The sequence below is a fragment of the Lissotriton vulgaris genome, chromosome 2_1 (genome assembly GCF_964263255.1).
Source record: "Lissotriton vulgaris chromosome 2_1, aLisVul1.2, whole genome shotgun sequence".
Classification (NCBI taxonomy): Eukaryota; Metazoa; Chordata; class Amphibia; order Caudata; family Salamandridae; genus Lissotriton; species Lissotriton vulgaris.
This window is the reverse complement of record NC_141687.1, coordinates 1574395754-1574417636: the sequence shown is the minus strand read 5'-3', so window position 1 is coordinate 1574417636 and position 21883 is coordinate 1574395754.

Sequence of the window (21883 nt, the reverse complement as noted above, 5' to 3'; positions counted from 1 at the left end):
AGAGTGCTCCCCAATTCCCGAGGGATGCGTCTATGGTAATTGTGCAATTTGAACTTTTTGAAGGAAAAAACACACCTTGTGTACAAATTTTCTGTCTTGGTTTCACCTAAGAAAAGACCTCTCGCATCGAGGAGTGATTGTAATGAGATCTTCAAATGAATCAGCGACTTGAAACCACTGCTATGCAGTTGCTTTAGCAGCTTTATCCTGTGCAGAAGGAAACCAACAGGATGCAGGTGGAGGTCATGGCCAGTTGAAATTTCGAGAATCTAATGAAATAGACTGTAATGTACGTAAAAGAAACATTCAGTAAGAGCTGCAGGCTTCTCATTCGTAGGAGACAACATACCCTTATTGGATTTGCATTGATTGCTGTTCCTAGAAAATTCTGTGTCAGAACTAGGAATAATTGGGACTTGACATGGTATATTGATAAAAACCAGGCATTGAAACAGTGATCCTTCTTAAATAAACTTGTCTCAGAAATGATGAATGCGTATGTATTGCAGACACAGATAGGCTGCCAGGATCTAGATAAGAATCACGTGGAGTGGACCGAGAGTCCCAAAAGATAGGCCTGTGTTAGAAAATGATTAAACTTAGAGTAAAGAGCAGCCACGTCCCGTGCTGTGGAAGGATTGGCACCTGAAACTTGACACTTTGGAGGTTGAGTGCACTTGTCAAGTCCTCCGGCAGTAATATTTGAAAAACCTTCTTGAGGTACAACATTTGAAAAAATTTGCGCAGAGATGACGAAAAAATCTGGCGCTACATTTCTGACCAGCTAGTTGATGAGGAACTGGGAGGAAAAAACCTAACTCCCTATTTGATTCAGAACCACTCCGACGGTCCCTGATGTATCCATAAGTAAAATTGTGAATGACTCGCGCAGATGAGGTGAAAGCGGTCACCATGAAGGCGTAGTAGAAAAGAAATTGCCAAATTCTAGAGCATGTCCTTATGACATCACAATTAGAATTCCCAACAGACAAATGGCATCGGTGACCAAATGAAATCCCAGAGATATTCCACCCTTATCCCACTTGGAATGGACTAAGGATGGGCTCTAAAGTAAGTCGTAGTTTCCTTGAAAAACGACTTCCTGTATATGAATTAGAGTCGAATAATACAGTTGTATACCGGAACTGGGTGGAACTCCTTGGAATAAAATGTGAAAACTGTCCTCGGGCACCACGAAAGGGTTGATACCCGTACTGTAGAGAACCGAAGGCGCGGTATTGTCTGGCCAATATGATGGCCCAGAAGGGACATCTATAAAAAGGTTTGTCCATTATCTCAGTGTGGACTTGTGGGCGAAGAACTAAGGGTTCTTCCAACCTTAACTTCGCAACACAATGCTGCAAAACTTGGAGATGCAATGTGCACTGCACAGTGTTTTGTTGATGATGATCTCCTTCCATCCTTTTTGTTAAAAATTCTAGAAGCGTCAGTATAGGGGTTTTCATGGATACGCACATTCTGTGCCCCTATGTCAAAAATTGATCTTGTTAAGATAGCTAAAAGATTGCCTGCTGAACTGCGGGTGCAGCTCTTGTAGACAACTTCTCCTCTCAAACAATACGAAGCATTGACCTTCTCTGTCGTGAGAAAGTAGACGTCAAAGAAGAAGCAAGCTGCGAGGATGTCTCTTGGTCGCCCGTGCAAAAAATGGGTTTGATTGAAGTTGAGAGACAAGACAAGCGCGTTGAATTGTCTGGCGTTGGAAATATGTGCTTGAGGCTCAAGCGAGCCACCAGCGCCAATCTAGGCTTAAGCAGAGCTCAAATTCTCTGCCAATCTAAAATTTAAAGAGAAAAAACCTTCCGCCTCTATCCTGGTGACAAGGGCTTGACGAAAGCGCGTCACCGTTCCTTACATGAGGAGGGTAATCCGCGAACATCCGCCGGAGGATCGAATAATAAAGATTCATGCAAGATCTCGTCAAAGGACAGGACATGGCATCCCAAGAAACTGAGGCTAAGAGTCTGGCTAAGACTTAAGCCATTCCAAGAAAATATGGCATCGAGTAAAACAACATCACTCCATTCGGAGGATCTTGCAGAAAGGATGCTACGACTAATAAGTAGGCTACAGGAACACTGTACATAAACCCAACTGGATCAAGCTTCGACGAACCTAACCATGGACTGGGTCCACCATCAAAGAGGTCAACCAAAAAACATGACCCTCAGTGTCCGCATAGGAAAACTGTTGCAGCCTTAAACTACTATGGAGGTGACTGCTGACGCTGTCAGTTTACAAACCCTCCGTAGAGGTACTTCTTGTCGTCAACGAAACTGGTCCTTAACTTGGCCAACATTAATAATAAAACTCACCATCACTGAGGATGATTGATGTACAGAGTATTTTGTCGACTTAGAATGTCGTTGACGAGCCTGCTATTAACTAAGCTGAACTGTCGTCAATGGCTAACTGTTTACGGATGTAAAGCTTGCGGGCCAACTGTCGATGTGCCCACTGTTAATGGCCCCAATTGCACTGTTTATAGGTCCACTGTTGACAGCCAAGAGATGCTGGGCCCACTGCCAATGGCCAACTGCTGATGGACCAAATGTCAAAAGGGCCGCTGTCAGTGGCTCACTGGTATCGAGCCAACCTTCGCCAAAGCTTTCAGTGACTATGTCAGCTGAAGAGGCTCTCCAACGTCGACGAGGCACTTCACCGTCGACGAGGCACCTCACCGTCGACGGGCTCCTCACCGTCGATGAGGCTCCTCACCGTCGACGATTGCACTTCACCATCGACGATTGCACTTCACCGTCGACGAGGCTCGTCATCGACGGAGCTCCCTCGTCGTCGACGAGGCCCGTCGTCGACGAGGCTCCTCACCGTCGACGATTGCACTTCACCATCGACGATTGCTCTTCACCGTCGACGAGGGACATCCTGCACCGTCGACGAGGCTCGTCGTCGACGGAGCTCCCTCGTCGTTGACGAGGTCCATCGTCGATGAAGCTCCCTCGTCGTCGACGATGCTTTCCGTCGACGATGCCACCCGCACTGTCGACGAGGATTAGCGTCAACGAGGCAAAACTCGTCGTCGACGAGGCACACCATCGACGAGGCAAAAATGCACTCGAAGATGAGGCTGTTTGTTGACGAGGCTCTTTGTCGGTTGCGCAGCTCCCTGCGACTTACAACCAGTGCATAGGAGGGCACTGTCAACAGGATCCTGTAGCCCTGTGACATCGTAAAGCACCAGTGACGGCAGATTGTCGTCGTAAAATACAAAGAGCGTCTTGTCAACCAGCTGGCTCGTTCTCAGAAGAAAAGTGCGCAGAATGAGTCTAAATGCCTGAGAGTAAATCTCGTGGGCGTAGATGTGGGAGGCAGACTCAGAGTAGGTCAAAGACCCTGTACTTTTGAAGCAACCTCAGTTGGAAAAGTAAAGCCAAAAACATCACTGCAACATTAAGGTGCCATATAAATAAAGAAAATCCTCCCACATCAGAAGGGGGTAGAGCCAAATCACAAGAACATCCCCTTCTCATCGTACCATGTCAGCGACAGGCAGAGAAAATGATCCATATATTCATGAAGATAACCGGAAACGGTCTCAGCTTTTCACAAGTGACACAGGGTCAACAAATAGACTTCATGTAAGAAGACATCACAAAGCTGTGAATTATTAAGACATTTATTTTTTAATATAAATGAAGTAAATGAAGAAACTGAGCAGAGCTCAGGGAGACTCCCTTCACACGACGTGCGGTAAAAAATCTGACAGCCTGAGCCTCTGGGGAGAACCTTCTGGTGGGTGCTGTCGCCTGATTGGCTGCAGTTTGGGCTATACAAAATGACAGGGATGGTCACTAATGTGGAAGTTTTTCTACTGTAGCTGGGGCTACTTTACTTCCTGGTTTAGTATAACTGGTATTTGCTATATATTTTGGCATACTATTACTTTTTTATGTACCGCGGGACTCCCACTCCGACGACGGGGAATGATTCAGGCATGTGAATCTATGAAAGACACCCCTAATACTGGAGAACCACCTTTATACTCTTCACAGAGCATATTGCTCGCCACAAAGATTGTCAAAATTTGTCCAAGGTTCCTCGTAGCCTGTGCCAGATGTGGTTTAATAGATGCCACCGATGCCCATATGTTTTTTGAATGCCCCTCTGTTTAGGCCTTCTGGGACTCCATCTAAAATTTACTTACGACATCTTTGGGCCTTCAAATTTTGATTGATCTCCCTCTTGCAATCTTGGGAGTGACTGATGGAGTGCAGAGTCCGGCAAAAAATCTTCTCTTTTACTCCATCTTATTAGCTAGAACTGAGATCTGTAAAAAGTGGAAAGATCATCATCCACCTACACTTTTAGACTGGTGAGCTTCGGTCCTACAAGTGTCCAAACTTGACTTCGCAAGGTCTGGGGACCGTAACAAAAGATCCTTTTGGCATTTGCTTAAATGGAATTAACCGTCCGGGTTTTTTTTTTTCCCCGGTCCAATGATTATGCTGCTGTGGTTTACTTCCCTTTGTGTGCCTGTCCTAAGGTTGGATCCCCAGGTATGACGGCAGTATTGTCCACGTCTATATGGTTTCGATTCACAGGTTTTGAATGGACCTTTGCTTGCCGAAGGGTGACGGAACAGGAATATCATATAACCCTTGCCAGTTATTTACTGAGACAGCGCAAAGGATTAAACCAACCTGTTATATATAAAACCATGGTGGAAAATGAGGACAAAAACAAACAAAAAAAAATGATTGGACAGGGCTAAAGGATTTTTCATCACACTATGCTCTCAAATTCATTTTTATTAAGGTGTCATTGTCTCGCAAACCCTTCCCCTTTAGCTCATTCATATTTTCTTTCACATACATTTATAGTTGCCATTTTAATAACACTTTCAATACAGGCTCCATAGACGAGGGATACATGTCTTCACTTTCCTATCCAATCTGGAAAAGCATCGCTTTGTAAGTCAATCCCATCCAAATAGAAGAAACTAGACAACTCTCTTAGTATCTTCACACACAGACGCTGAGTCTTGATGTAAATTTTCAATGCTCATTTAATGATACGTTTTAGGAGAAAAAAACAGCCAGCGCGTTTTGTTCTGAAAACAGAACTTCTTCAGGGCGAAATAGTTGTTCCGATGCACATTGGTTTCCAATCTTAAAGAGTTAGGGAAGGGGGAAAGAAAACTCTGTGTCCTTATGCTCCTTGTGTGTTCCTTATATTTGGATTTCCCCAAATAGAGCTCCAAATTAGGAGCATTGTGTTTGCCCCACTCAGAAAATATTCCTTTTGTTGATGCATAATAATGCTAGAAATCTGTTAGTTTTCAAACGATTTTTTATATAATGGCAAAGATCTTAGGAACGCAAGTCCGTCCTATCCGGTATGAAATGTGTATTTTCTAATCCAAAATCAATAAGTATCAAACCGGTATTCACCTAAGATGTTGATCACGATGCATCAACACTGCGGCGTTTGGAGACGGCGGTTTTTTTAAACGGACTTGCGTTCCTAAGATCTTTGCCATTATATATACCCACTCCTACTCTATCCCATGGTATTATTATTTTCCTGGGCAAAATCATTAACAACAGCAGCTTTATTTTAAATTCAAGAAAGCAGATAATGGGCATGTGGTTCCTCAAGACCACATGCCCATGGCCACAGTGGAGAAGTGTGGCTCACCGGTTAGAGGAGGCAGACCCGGACGCTGAGGTCAGACCCGCGACCAGGGTTCAATTCCCGACGCGGCAGGGTCTTGAGCTCAATATGTCCACGGACTCGATAATTCTCGCCTCGGTGCCTACTCGAATCATGGGTTCACACTCTGCAAGTCTAGACAATAGCTTGCCTAATCTCCACTACGGCCCCACCGCGATGGGATGCCTGGCTTTCACCTTGGGGATGCCCAGTAGGGGTTATCTCGCAGGGAAAAGCCAGGACGGGTTCCCAAAGCAAACGCCTTGAGACCTTACGGTGAAAGGCGCTATATAAGAACGTATGATTTACGATTTACATGTTAGTCCTTCTTGCGCTTGCGTGAGGTTTTTCCCTCTCAAAGCGGGTTAGTCAAGTTATTTCTACGTAATTCTGGTTTGCACCTGCGCATAGCGGTTTTATAAATTAAAGGAGGTTTTAGTCACCTTTCACCTTATTCCACATTAATTAAGCATGCGTAAAGCCTTCTTCCCATAAGTCAGTGTTTGGTGTATATTAGTTTAATTTCATTACAGTTTTACCGGTTAGTAGAAGTTAATGAAGGACTGCTCCTAGCAAGTTTCATTTTCTTGAACCCTTGCTCCATCATCTCCAGATATAGAAGTACACTTGGGAGTACAGCAAAGAGCTTTTCCAGGTATGTTAATTAGGTTGTAGTATATAAAAGTGTATTTAGAGAAAACAATGCAAGACTATTTAAGCTGATAGAAAATGTGTACCTTTGAGACACTTTGCTAGAAGAGAAAATAGAAGGGAGCTTAGATTAAAACATTAGCTAAAAATACAGTGAGCACGAAAGGAGAAAGAGAAATTTGTATACTGAAAGTAAATTTATTAAGCCAGTATGAATGAATGTGTTTTAAATTAGATGTGGGTGCTTGTTTATAGCATATATTTGTATATTATTTGCACACGCTCACTCAGTCAGGTAGACAATTATATATCCGGTTACACTCCCCACTACTCATGTAGCCAGACAGAAACTGCAACACAATCACAGACTGATAAAACCATTCACGCACCCATTTTCACACCCATACGTACATGTTTGAGTATTAGTTCATCCCTAGAACCTGGGAGGACATGCACAGAATGCAATCTGCACCACAAGAAAAGTTTGAAGAGGACTACTTCAGCACTCTTGAATAGGCAAAACCCTTTTTGTAGTTAAGCTCAGAATCAGGGTATTAAGGGGTAGTGGGTTTCAGAAGGAGGGAGAGGAGTGGAGACATGAGTGGGTAAAGTCTGCAGATAAGAGAGGGGATCCTCAGAGAGAGACTTGTATATTGGATACAGTGCATGAAGTACTGTCTCCTCTCAAATCCAGTCCCATGGTGATCTCAAGGACAGACAGCTGAGTGGGAGCTGAGGCCACAGCTGGCCCAGCTGGGTGCAAAGGAGAGAGCAAGATGAGGGCAAGTGTCAGGAATCACAGGAGGTTTCCACCTCATACCTCCTCAGTGGCTTCTACCCTCCCATTCCAAATGCAAAGAGTACCTTATTCTTTAAGTTGGAGTGCTAGTTGCAACCGCAGAAACTCCAATGGGGCTACAAACATTCCATCACTGCAACAGCTTACTGCTGTTTAACAGTCTAGTCTTCTAAACAATCACATCCTGGTGAGGTGTGCTCCAACATTCTACTGTGCACTTCACCAAAGAATTTACTAGGAGAGCATCTGAAAATGGAGCGTCGTGGAAGTTAGTCAGGGTAGGCTCGAAATATCTGGGTTTTAGCTTCATCGGTAAAAGTCCTGGTTCTAAAAATAAGGTTAGTGCTCAATTAAAAGTATTCCTGTAGTCCAAAGACTGGTTTATAATTTCCCTTGTTGACAAAACCTTAGCGTAAATGAGTAGGAAATAAAAGTCGAACTTTTAGAGTAATGTTCATCTTAAAAACTTAAAGAATGCCTTGCTCCTAAGAATTATTCTTTGTAAAAAATTTCCGAGTTCAGCTGACACGGGAGTGACCTTTCTACACACCGTGTCAGAAAGAATAAACTGTGTTTGTTGCAGAAACTAATATAGAAGAAAGTCTTATTTGAGCACATTATTCTCCTTGCTGTTTAGGCTTTCATTTTAAAAGGATGAAATGTTAACATGAGCAGTTCCTGCTTGCTCCTGAAGGAAACCCATAAATAATTCCCTTGTCACTGGAGATTAATTTCTTCGAATTAATGAAAGAAATAAACTGGTACAGGTTTCCAGGGTTCATGTTTATTTCCTGTTAAGCTGCATGAATAAACTAAAGCCTAGGCTGCGTGTAGCCAATAGTTTATTCATTTAATAAATATGAGGAAGCTTATCTCTCTCTCTCATTCGAATTAAAACCCCCCAAGAGTGTATTAAATCTGCGTTCTTTTCCAACCTAACAAGAACCTAATAACTTAGGCTAAGAGAGTTGGTTTTATGGAGAGAAACTAAAGACTCACCTCATCATATCAGACCCCCAATAAAAGTCCAAAAGTCTACTTGTTGAGTGAGTACACTAAGGAGTGAATTCCCAAGACATTTACAGTAAGAAGTTAAAGAAGAACATACACTTACCTTGTTTTCTCTCATAGAAGAAAAAGAACAAGAGACTTAGTGTAGGCTTCTTTTAGTGAAAATATGAAGTTAGAAGAGAGGCATGCCCAAAACTACTTTCTGGTACGATAAGTTATTCACGTGTTAAAAGAAAGTAAGTTTTATGCAAGCAGAAAAGGTTATATAAACAATTGTTCTTTAGCCTGAATAATCCGAAGAAGAAGAAGAAGAAGACACACGAAGACGCAAAACAGGCAGAGTTTTGGAGCGGTCTCTTCTCTATCCCAATTCCATTTTCCCCCCTTAGTACTTACCTGCAAGGAGTATATCACTTACCTGCAGAGGGGTTCTGAGAGGGGCGCTGGGACATAGCGGCATTCTGCTCCTGTGTGGTTTCTTGCTGCACTTGAGCAGCCCCTTGACAGTAAGATAGCCTTGGAGGAGAAAAGGGTCTTGCTGCCTGGAGTTTTAAGGAGGTACACTTGAAGGCTAAATAGGTGTTGAAGTCTAGCAAAAAAGGTGTGAGCACTACTGATGTGTCCAGTGCATAAGAAAGGCTTCATATATTTAGAGAGTTGGTGCCTGACTTTAAGGAGGGATCTGATATAGACAAGTAGTTATGTCTGCCAAAATAATTAGCTGTAGTGGTACAGAGAATCTCTTGGGAGAATTGTAGAGGTGCCTTTGAAGTCATATCCATAGTGATGGGAGTGCCAACATACTGGCCCTGGGAAAGAGGTTGAAGTATCTCACTATGAAAGAGGCCTTGTCTGTAAGTATGAATTAACCCCAGAGGAGTGCAGATTGAAATTCAATGTTAGTCAGAAACGGTCCCACTACTGCTGGGAGGATTTTGTGAGCAAGGTTTGAAATGTTTGTTAAAAGTACTGTTGTTTTTTAAATAGGTGTTTCTAACAGTTTTATTAGTATTCTTTTCAAAGAGAAATGAGAAGAAGCAACTTGAAGAACCTTTTTTCCAGACACTCATTGGAGTTCTTTTAGCTTGTTTCATACTCTATCCTCTAGGGCCGCTCTCTCTCTGATGATGGCCATTCTCTCCACGTCTATCCTCTCCCACCCTAAGGCTCTCTCGATCTCTAGCTGTTGCTTCTTGACACCCAGCTGCGCCATGGTCTGGACATGCTCTAACCTAAGCTGTTCCATCGCTCGCTGATACTCCCTTTCTTTCTCCCTATCTTCCCACTCCTCTGGGGACAGGACAAGGGATGGGGCGCTGGTACTGACACTGGGCCCAGCAAGGGACTCCCTACCTATGGGGTCCTCACTATCTGCTGGTGTCCCTGTACTCTCATTTTCTTCCTCTTCTTCAGACTCTTCAGGGATCCCCTCAGACCCACCACCCTCATGTTGTAAGACCCGGGCCCTCTCTTCACTGGGCTCACGCTCCCGGTCATCCTTCTGCCATTTGATCAGGTTACCCCTAAGTTGGGACTGGGTGTCTGACTCATTCACCGTAATATCTCTTTCTTCGCAAAACTCTCTCAGCTCATGCATAAACAGACTCCAGACATTAAAAGCAGACTCCATCTTGGCAGGATGCTCACAGACATGTGCGACACAGGGGACTTAACTGTCAGAGCCGAAGCAAGAGTTCCAAATTTACAAAAATTCAGCACGCTCCCTATCTGTGGGAACTCACACTCCTCTGTCCAGTGTAACACACCATTCATTCACACACACCCTCCCCTCGGACTGGTAAGGCAGTTTCTACCACCCCTGATTTCTCAACCTGACCATAAGCGACACAGGTACCAAACTCTGGGAGCAGGGCGGGGAACAAGGTACTAGACAAAATTACAAAATGACACCTTTCAGGAGAAGCAATACTGAAACTTCACCTAAAAAACAATAATCCCCAAAATGCGTTATCTAAAAATGTAGAGTTTTGTAGTGCGGCCTGTCGCCACTGTGGTACAGCGCAAACGCAAGTCTAATCCGCACCGCTTGCCACTAATGTTAGAAACGGGATCCCGGCTGGCCAAGGCTCGCGCCAAAGTCAGTCAGAGATCACCATGTCTAAGGTCAGGGCAAGGGAGTTACACACCAAGATAACCCCTGCTCACCCTCTAGGTAACGTCACGCGAGCAGCAAGGCTAATGTCGGAGGCGATGTGTAAAGCGTTTGCGCCCGCACCCAGCAACAACTCCCAAGGCCCACCACAAAGGAAACTCCACACAAGGTTATATCAAAAATAGCCTTTGTATTATAGAAAAAACACATTAGATAACACACACACTTTACAATGTGCCAACAGGCACGGGCAGAATTTACAAGGGATTATGTACAGGACAGGGCCACATGGACCACTGTCAGGGTTAGGCACTTTTTAGAAATAATACTTGTAGGTATAACACTTAGCACATAAACATATAATGACTGTAGCACCAAAATAGAAAATGTAGCACACAACCAGTAATTACTGGTAAGGGTAAATACCTCCTACGCTACCCTAAACACTGTAGGAAAATCACGCAGGGAACTAGGACCTTATCATCAGGACCTATAGAAGGAAAACCATCACCTAAGCAGGTCACTTTTAGCAAAGGGAAGGAAACCTAAAATAATCATCTAAGCAGGTCACTTTTAGCAAAGAGGATAAAACATAAACAATCACCTAAGCAGGTCACTTTTAGCAAAGGTAATAAAACATAAACAATCCTCTATGCAGGTCACTTTTAGCAAAGGGGATAAGAACATAAAATAATCACCTAGCAAGTCACATTTAGCAAAGGTAATAAGACATCAACAATCCTCTAAGCAGGTCACTTTTAGCAAAGGGGATAAAATATAAACCACATTGCACATGAGGCATTAAAACACATTCAGAGGTGCAGGTAGAACATTTGCGCAGGAATCACATAAGCAAGTAAATCACAATGCGCAGGGTGCACATAGCACAACACTAGGACTGTCCCCCAGGCCAACTGGCCTCGCAAGGGCTGAAATGCCCTGAGTCCAAATGTCAGGGAGGCTGCGCAGGCAGCCAAGAACACAAGCCTAAATGTAGCAGCTGTCCACTAAGTGCTGGACAGTTGTAAATCAACGATGGGCCAACATTGGAGCCTCGTGGGCTCAAGAACACAATGGGCAGAACACAGCGTGGGAGCCACGGGGCTCTAACGAACTGCCTCTGTCCCAAGAGCCTCGTGGGCTCGCAAAGCAAATAGTCTGGCACTAAAGAGCTTCAGTGCTCTAAAATGATGAAATACCCCAAGAGCCTCTCTGGGCTCTCAATCAACTGTGGGCTTCGTTGGAGTCCCTCTTGGGGGACTTGATACTGCAATTGCCCCCTCGAGCCTCGCAGGCTCGTAAATTAACTGTGGCTTGGAGCCTCTCGGGGCTCGACAACAAAGGCGGGGCTGTGAGCCTCTCGGGGCTCTGCAATTACTTGGCGCCGTGAGCCTCAAGCACCGACGGGGACTCAGGAATCACTACAAATGCCCCCACGAGCGTCGGAGCAGCCCGCTGCCAAACGGGGCCGCTCACAATAACCAGTCCCTGTCCCCGCACTCACCGGGACCTCGCTGGCGGGACGGTTCTCTTTCCCCGGGGCTCTCCCTTTGCTCGGGAGCCTCGGGATGGCAAATGCAGGCTGCTTCCTGCTTCCTCCTCCTCCCCCGATGACGCAGCGGGAGGCTCGGCCGGCTGGGCCAATCCCAGCTCGGCTCTCCCGGTAGCTTCCCTCGACGATTCTTTGTCCTGGGCTGCGGCGGTGAAGACACGGGCAATGCCGGGTGGGCACCGGCTCGTCTAAAATACCCAAGGACTCCAGGTGGGCACTCCAAGGGGCGCAGAAATCCTGAGCAAACTCCGGGTGGGCACCGGCTTGGCAACAAAAGCGCTCTCAGCACTATCAGCCGAATGAAGAGCTCTTCAGCGCTAGGGGCAAAGATAAAGCGCTCCCAGCGCTAGCAGGCAAAACTACTGCACTTCTAAGCGCTAGGGCAAAGGACAAAGCGCTCTTAGTGCTAAAGGCCAAGGCAAAGCTCCAGCAAGGTCTGGAGGCAGGCAGGGGGGCAAGGCTGGGCCCAGAGCCAGCTCACTGGGTGTCCAGGCAGGGAGATAGTCCAAGTGGCGGTCCTCCTGGCCCCAGCAACAGCAGCAGACCCCTCAGATAAGATCCTGGCAGAGAACATTTTGTTAGGGGACACAGCCCCTTCTTATACTGCAAATTCCTTTGTCTGTAGGTGCAGGGCGGGGGAGAAACCAGTTGCAGCTGGTTTTGGAGCACCCTTGATGACTCAACCACCTCTCTCATTCACTAGCAGGGCTAGGGTCATCAGTCGCACCACAGGGGGCGGAGCCAGGAGTGTTGGGGAAAGTTCAGGCCCATTAGGAACCAGGTGCAGCCCTCCCCAGCCATCAACATGCTAATCTCACACTGACCACCGGGCAGACCCATCCAGACTTCCTGGAGCCAGGATCACTAGCCAGCTCCAGCCAATCACACGCCAGGCATATTTTATACTAATATGCCAACTCCTAGAAGTGGCACATGTACACAAGACACACTCATGCCACATACATCATTGCAAAGCATTCATTCTCATGAGTTCGTACATACCAAATTCAAGTCTGCACTCCCCACGCATCAGGAACTACCAGGGACACAGACATTCCCCATGCATTCCTATGGGAGAGCAGGCCAGCCTCACTACAAGCACGCACTTTTCTCTGGGACACAGGGAAAAAGTGCGCAGAGACCAAAAAATCATCAGCACAGACCACAGATTAAAAGCAAAAAGATTAGGGGTGAACCTGCCAGAAGGGCCAAGTCCAACACAACCCCCTTCCAGCCAAAACGCAGGGCAGACCAATCACCACCGTGATGGGCTTCCCTGCTTGGGGCGATAAAACACGGACGCGGGCCCACAACTGCAGGGTCTCCCTCCTGTTTTACGCCACGTTGAAACCCAGGGGTTCTTTCTACAACTACTGTAGGGACTAACTGGGCTACCCCACTGGTACTCTCCAGCTGCCCTCGGCCAGGATCAGGCCCTAGGCCACCCAGGTGCCACTGGTTCCTGCCTACTCACAAAGTGGGGGTAGTAACCCCTGGCACATAATAGCCATTCTCCACTCTTCCTGCCTGCAAGACAGGGCTAGACTGCCACTGGTTCTCCAGCCTAGGGTCTACAACCTTAGGTGGACCAGGAGTCTCAGGGAAGGCTCTCCTCCCCCTACCTCTTCTCCTTGGGTTCCTCCTCCTCCTGCGAGGGGTACCCTCAAAACACCATTCTCCCAACCTAGGGTTTAACCCTTCAGGTGATACTGGGGTCAGAAGTGGGCTCTCCCACCCTCTGCACCTCTTTCCAGAGTCCTGCTCCCTCCCAACCGGGGGGGTACCTCTGGAGGAAGAACTGGTCAGGACACTGATTACAGTAGTCCCAACCTTCAGGTCAGGTGAATCCTGAACCTGGCCCTCCAACCTCCGGTCTAAACCCTTTGGTGGAATCACTGCCTGGCACTCCAGGACTTCTGGGGATTCACATACTACTCCCCAATCACTCCTTTCGCTGGACTCCTGTACTCTCCCTACTGGAGCAGTACTGCCAGACTCTATAACCATAGAAGCTCCGCTTATAGATGCTCCAGGTCCTCTACACACTAGGAGATCTCCCTCAAGTGAACTAACAGGCAAGATTAGGTCCCCATCCTGGTGTTCCCTAAAGAAACATCCAGACTCTGAGGCAGGGCTTCGGGCGTCTGGGGACTCTCGGTCTCACACTCACTCCCGCTCCACTGAGACAGGCAGTAAGCCCCTACACCATCCTCACTATACTGGCACCTAGCTGGGCTACTCTCACCCTCCTCCACCATGCTGGGCTGAAGGACACCTGACCCACTATTGTTGGAATCACTCACTAGTGACTCTAAAGAACCTCTTGCACTGTCCCAGCGCTCTGCTTCTCTTGCAAGCTCACAAGGCTTAGTCAATCCATATCCTAACAGGTGTTGGCGCAACTCTGGCGCAAAACAATTGAGCAGTTGCTCCCTGACAACTAGGTTGAACAGCCTATAATACTCAGGCTCCCCGTGAACCCTTATCCAATCAATCAGTGCATCTTCACAATCATCAGAATAATCCTCCCAATCCTGGTGAGGTTGTTTCCTAAGGTTCCTGAGTTTCAACCGACACTCCTCTTCTGGGGAAACAGGTACCATACTTGAGGAACTGGGAGTGGGACTTTCTACACTGAAATGTAAATCTAAATAGCTGCCACCACGGGACTCAACCCTCCCTGGGGAATCCAGACAATTACAACTGTGCGCAGGGTATAGTCTATCCTCTAGGGCTGCTCTCTCTCTGATGATGGCCCTTCTCTCCACATCTATCCTCTCCCACGCTAAGGCTCTCTCGATCTCTAGCTGTTGCTTCTTGACACCCAGCTGCGCCATGGTCTGGACATGTTCTAACCTGAGCTGTTCCATCGCTCGCTGATACTCCCTTTCTTTCTCCCTATCTTCCCACTCCTCTGGGGACAGGACAAGGGATGGGGCGCTGGTACTGACACTGGGCCCAGCAAGGGACTCCCTACCTATGGGGTCCTCACTATCTGCTGGCGTCCCTGTACTCTCATTTTCTTCCTCTTCTTCAGACTCTTCAGGGATCCCCTCATACCCACCACCTTCATGGTGTGAGACCCGGGCCCTCTCCTCACTGTGCTCACGCTCCCGGTCATCGTTCTGCCATTTGATCAGTTTACCCCTAAGTTGGGACTGGGTATCTGACTCATTCACCGTAATGTCTCTCTCTTCGCAAAACTCTCCCAGCTCATGCATAAACAAAAGCAGACTAAATCTTGGCAGGATGCTCACAGACAGGTGCGACACAGGGGACTTAACTGTCAGATCCGAAGCAAGAGTACCACATTTACAAAAATTCAGCAGGCTCCCTATCTATAGGAACTCACACTCCTCTGTCCAGTGTAACACACCACTCATTCACACACACACCCTCCCTTCGACTGATAAGGCAGTTTCTACCACCCCTGATTTCTCAACCTGACCATAAGTGACACAGGTACCAAACTCTGGGAGCAGGGCGGGGAACAAGGTACTGGACAAAATTACAGAATGACACCTTTCAGGAGAAGCAATACTGAAACTTCACCTAAAAAACTATAATCCCCAATATGTGGTTATCTAAAAATGTAGAGTTTTGTAGTGCGGCCTGTCGCCACTGTGGTACAGCGCAAACACAAGTCCAATCCGCACCGCTTGCCACCAATGTTAGAAACGGGATCCCGGTTGGCCAAGGCTCGCGCCAAAGTCAGTCAGAGATCACCATGTCTAAGGTCAGGGCAAGGGAGTTACACACCAAGATAACCCCTGCTCACCCTCTAGGTAACGTGACGCGAGCAGCAAGGCTAATCTCGGAGGCGATGTGTAAAGCGTTTGCGCGCGCACCCAGCAACAACACCCAAGGCCCACCACAAAGGAAACTCCACACAAGGTTATATCAAAAATAGCCTTTGTATTATAGCAAAAACACATTAGATAACACACACACTTTACAATGTGCCAACAGGCACGGGCAGAATTTACAAGGGATTATGTAAAGGACAGGGCCACATGGACCACTGTCAGGGGTAGGCACTTTTTAGAAATAATACTTGTAGGTATAACACTTAGCACGTAAACATATAATGACTGTAGCACCAAAATAGTAAATGTAGCACACAACCAGTAATTACTGGTAAGGGTAAATACCTCCTACGCAACCCTAAACACTGTAGGAAAATCACGCAGTGAACTAGGACCTTATCATCAGGACCTATAGAAGGAAAACCATCACCTAAGCCGGTCACTTTTAGCAAAGGGAAGGAAACCTAAAATAATCACCTAAGCAGGTCACTTTTAGCAAAGGGTATAAAACATAAACAATCACCTAAGCAGGTCACTTTTAGCACAGGTAATACAACATAAACAATCCTCTAAGCAGGTCACTTTTAGCAAAGGGGATAAGAACATAAAATAATCACCTAAGCAAGTCACATTTAGCAAACATAATAAGACATCAACAATCCTCTAAGCAGATCACTTTTAGCAAAGGGGAGAAAACATAAACCACATTGCACATGAGGCATTAAAACATATTCAGAGGTGCAGGTAGAACATTTGCGCAGGAATCACATAAGCAAGTAAATCACAATGAGCAGGGTGCACATAGCACAACACTAGGACTGTCCCCCAAGCCAATTGGCCTCGCAAGGGCTGAAATGCCCTGATTCCAAATGTCAGGGAGGCTGCGCAGGCAGCCAAGAACACAAGCCTAATTGTAGCAGCCGTCCACTAAGTGCTGGACAGTTGTAAATCAATGATGGGCCAACGTTGGAGCCTCGTGGGCTAAGGAACACAATGGGCAGAACACAGCATGGGAGCCACGGGGCTCTAACCAACTGCCTGTGTCCCAAGAGCCTTGTGGGCTCACAAAGCAAATAGACTGGCACTAAAGAGCTTCAGTGCTCTAAAATGATGAAATGCCCCCAGAGCTCAGGAATCACTACAAATGCCCCCATGAGCGTCGGAGCGGCCCGCTGCCAAACGGGGCCGCTCTCAATAACCAGTCCCTGTCCCCGCACTCACCAGGACTTCGCTGGTGGGACGGTTCTCTTTCCCCGGGGCTCTCCCTTCGCTCGGGAGCCTCGGGACGGCAAATGGAGGCTGCTTCCTGCTTCCTCCTCCTCCCCCGATGACGCGGCGGGAGGCTCGTCCGGCTGGGCCAATCCCAGCGCGGCTCTCCCGGCAGCTTCCCTCGGCGGTTCTTTGTCCTGGGCTGTGGCGGTGAAGACACGGGGCAATGCCGGGTGGGCACCGGCTCGTCTAAAATACCCAAGGACTCCAGGTGGGCACTCCAAGGGGCGCAGCAATCCTGAGCAAACTCCAGGTGGTCACCGGCTTGGCAACAAAAGCGCTTTCAGCGCTATCAGCCGAATGAAGCGCTCTTCAGCGCTAGGGGCAAAGATAAAGCGTTCCCAGCGCTAGCAGGCAAAACTACTGCGCTTCTAAGCGCTAGGGCAAAGGACAAAGTGCTCTTAGCGCTAAAGGCAAAGGCAAAGCTCCAGCAAGGTCTGGAGGCAGGCAGGGGGGCAAGGCTGGGCCCAGAGCCAGCTCACTGGGTCTCCAGGCAGGGAGACAGTCCAAGTGGCGGTCCTCCTAGCCCCAGCAACAGCAGCAGCCCCCTCAGATAAGATCCTGGCAGAGAACATTTTGTTAGGAGACACATCCCCTTCTTATACTGTAAATTCCTTTGTCTGTAGGTGCAGGGTGGGGGAGAAACCAGTTGCAGCTGGTTTTGGATCACCCTTGATGGCTCAACCACCTCTATCATTCACTATTAGGGCTAGGGTCATCAGTCGCACCACAGGGTGCGGAGCCAGCATTGTGTGGGGAAAGTCCAGGCCCATTAGGAACCAGGTGCAGCCCTCCCCAGCCATCAATGTGCTAATCTCACACTGACCACCGGGCAGACCCATCCAGACTTCCTAGAGCCAGGCTCACCAGCCAGCTCCAGCCAATCACATGCCAGGCATATTTTATACTAATATGCCAACTCCTAGAAGTGGCACTTGTACACAAGGCACACTCATGCCTCATACATCATTGCGAAGCATGAATTCTCATGAGTTCGTACATACCAAATTCGAGCCTGCACTCCCCACGCATCAGGAACTACCAGGGACACAGACATTCCCCATGCATTCCTATGGGAGAGCAGGCCAGCCTCACTACACGCACACACTTTTCTCTGGGACACAGGGAAAAAGTGCGCAGAGACCAAAAAATCATCAACACAGATCACAGATTAAAAGCAAAAAGATTAGGGGTAAACCTGCCAGAAGGGCCAAGTCCAACAGGTATGTTGTGTAGGATATGCTTGAAACTGCAAACAGTCACCCACACCTGCCACAGTTTAATTTGTAGTCAGTATGCTGTTCATAGAAAATATTGAGTATGCTGTTCAGAGAAAATATTATGAACGTTTGACCTACCACTAGCCAGAGAGTGTTGCAAACATGGTTACAATGGAAACTGAGTTAAAAGAATGTGGTGGGAAGTGAACAAAATAGACTGCAGTGTGAAAATCAAAAGCAGAATTGTACACAAAAATTGCTCAGTATGGTGTGTGTACTTTGTAATTAAGTATATTTTACCAAGTAAAACATTGATCCACAAAAAGCCTTGCAAATTGAGCTTCTTTTCAAGAAACAAGGAAAGGGTTATAAATTGAGCGATCATTTACAAGTGATATAATACAAATTAAGATAAAAGGAAGTGTGTTATTTGCTAAGAATAGGAGTATAGGTAAGAGCACATGGGAAAGGGTAGCAATTTTAGGTACTTTTCTGCAGAGATTGGAGGAGGATTGCCAAAGTTAAAACATGTGATTTTCAGTGAAGAACAGATGCTAACAGAAATTACAATAAAAGTTGGACAACAGCAAAGAGATTTTACTGGTATGTTAATTAGGTTGTACTTTTAAAAAGTATATTAAGAAAAGGTGTGAGTGTTTATAAGCTGAAAGAAAAAGTGTAGCTTCTAGACACTACACTAAGAGGCAAAAAAGAGGGGAGCTTAGATAAAAGCATTAACTAAAAATATAGTGAGCAGCAAAGGAGGAAGAGGGATTGCTATACTGAAGATATAGTTATATTATTTAGCTAGTATGTATGAATGTGTTAGACGTTAGATGTTTGTGCTTGCTAATATTATATAATTTAATAGTTAGTAGTATGCACCCACTCACACTGTCATGTACTTAGCACTCAGACAGTCATGTACACACATACTTACACACCAATACATATAGTTATGCACTCAGTCAGCCATCCATACAGTCAGTCACATTTCTATTTCCATACAGCCACTAATCCACCAAGTCAGACATCTGCAGAGTCACTTGCACACACATTCACACACCCTTACAACACGTATATATCCTCCACTAATAGAGCCACTTGCACACAGATTTAAACAACCAAACACTCACTAACACAGCCAGTTACCAATCCATACAGCCATTTACATACCCATTTGAACACCCATACTCGCACTCTTACACAGCCTGTTACACATTGATATAACCACTTATGTAGCTATTCTCTTGCTTATAGAATGCAATCTAATAGTATGTAATCTGAAGTTTAATGTATTCCTTATTTGCTTTTCAGATGTCTACTGGTGTTTAAAGAGTAATGGAAGATGAAAAGATGAGGTAACAAAAATAAGAATGATGCTTCTTGACAGCATCCATAAAGTGGGCAACAGAAGATATATTTAGTTCAACTGGCATATGACATTTCACACAATGGGCCACCATGTCTTGCAGTTTTGGTGAAATAGAGAGAAATATAATTATCTGATCAAGCGGTAAGGGGCCCACAGATGGTCCAACTGATGATGATGCACCATCATACATGTCTCTTATCCTCTGAAATGTCTTGTATGTACGGTTTTCAGGTGTTTTGAAATGGATGTGCCAGGTGAACACTGTTTTAAAGTTTCTCCTCTTGCCAGTTCATTGCTGTATGGATTTGTTTGAAAACTATTTTAGAAATAGGGTGTTCTTCTTGTTCATTTTGCCCTTTACATTGTTTAATATTTTCAGTTGAATACATGTTAACATTGATGCTTTTTTCCTTTTGAAGGAAAGGAAATTATACTATAGAGCTCTGCTGCAGAGACTGCCTCCAGAGATGTCGTGGAAGACAAAGTACTGAAGGACTGCAGCTTGGGTCGGGTAAGAGCGTGAAATGAGCTGTGAAAACCAGCAGTTTGTGTACTCGGCAGTTGCGTATACGGAGGTCTTCTGAACCTGAGGTTCTAACCTAAACAGCAGCCTAAATAAAATAATACCGCCTTGGCCAACTGAAAAGTTGATGCCCGGGGGGCAGGCTTGAAAGGAGCTGAACCCAGTTGTATGGTAGCACAAAAGGGGCAGGCTGGCGAAATTGGTGAAGCTGGCGAAAATTATTGAAATTAATGAAGTTGTAGGGTGCCGCTCGCAGGAGAGGAACTTTGTTTGTTTGGGGCAGCAGTTCTCCTTGCCTTGATGGGACTCGAAGGTCCAGGAGCCCTCAGCACACTAGAGCTCGCCCACAAGCGCTACAACACTCACTCGCTACAACACTCACAAGCGCTACAACACTCCTCGCGGCACTCGCTTTGCGGGAGCCGCTAGTAGGAGAGGATCTTTGTTTGTTTGGGGCAGCAGTTCTCATTATCTTAACGGTCCAGGAGCCCTCAGCACACTAGCGCCCGCCCACAAACACTACAACACTCCTTGCGGCCCCCACTATGCAGGACGTGAGCAGGCGAAGCCCGGGCCAAGGTTGGGCCGGTTTGAGAGCGTAGGAGACTGGAGGAGGCTGGGCTGGGCCCCCTCCCTAACGTGGACAATTTGAAGGATAAAGTAAGTTCATTTATCTGGATGGGCTTTTTAAACCACTCTATTTCGACCATCATAGTATTCCAACAAATCTGATATGGCTGGACGTGCAGGGAAGGGGAAGAAGGTTGCAACGGGAGGCTAAGTGGCTGGGACACTCAACCAATTTATCACAAGGGCCTCATCGGCATTAGCGCACAAAATCGAACTCACGGAGCGCCGCCTTTCTCTAGACCCAGCTTTTTGCAAACGATCTTCTCTGGGAAACCTAATGTTGTCTGCTACCCCAGAGCAACACACAAATAATATTGTAGAACTAGGGACCTTAAGTCACAACAGTAGTGCAAAAAAGGAGGATAATGTGAATACCAGGATTGATGGGGCTCCCAGTGTGCAGGTCCAAAGTAACATCAACATACCAATAATTGCATCTGGCGGGGTATCGACTTGAGCATCTACGATGACTGCTCTTGAGGTTGCGCCACCGCTTCCAGGGCACATATCAGGAGCAATCCCTTAGAGAAAGCGTGGTGGGGGTGGCCCAAAGGGAAAACAACCCAAGGTGCCAAAAATAAGAATATGGGTAACTCAGCATCTGCCGCTTCCAATATTCCTGAACATCAGACAGCGACGCCAAGTACCACATCTAACTTCCTTCCTGTAGATACCACAGCTTTATTGAGTGAGGGCTTTTGGCTAAAAGTTGGCGGACTTATCACGTCTTCTATACAGCCCAACCTGGTAAGACTGTCTACAATTGAGGATAAACTAAAGTAACTTGAACAATTGAGTATATCATATTTTGAGTCTATCAAGAAGAACCAGCCAACAAACAATCAAGATAAGAACTTGTGTCAACTGGCACAAGGAACACTTCCTTCCTTACCCTGACTCCTCACATATCGGAAGAGGACCCCGTGGAAGGCACCTTGCGGGCCTCCGTTGGAATTGGACTCAGTACTAAGGATGATGTTGTTTCTCATGGAAGCTTAGATACAGTAAAGGGTAGAACTATAGACCTCCATGTGCTGGGAGGGGGCATAGCTAAAACCCTGCAGGGGGGACGGAAGGGACCCTTTAATATTGATGAGCATGTGAATTTGTTACCACAGATTGACCTACCACCAGAGTCTATACCCTATGTTGTTGTCCTGGCAGGGGTCCCAGATTTAGAGAAGCGTAGCGTGGAATCGTTTGTTGAATTGAAGAATAAAACAATTCATTGGCTGAATGC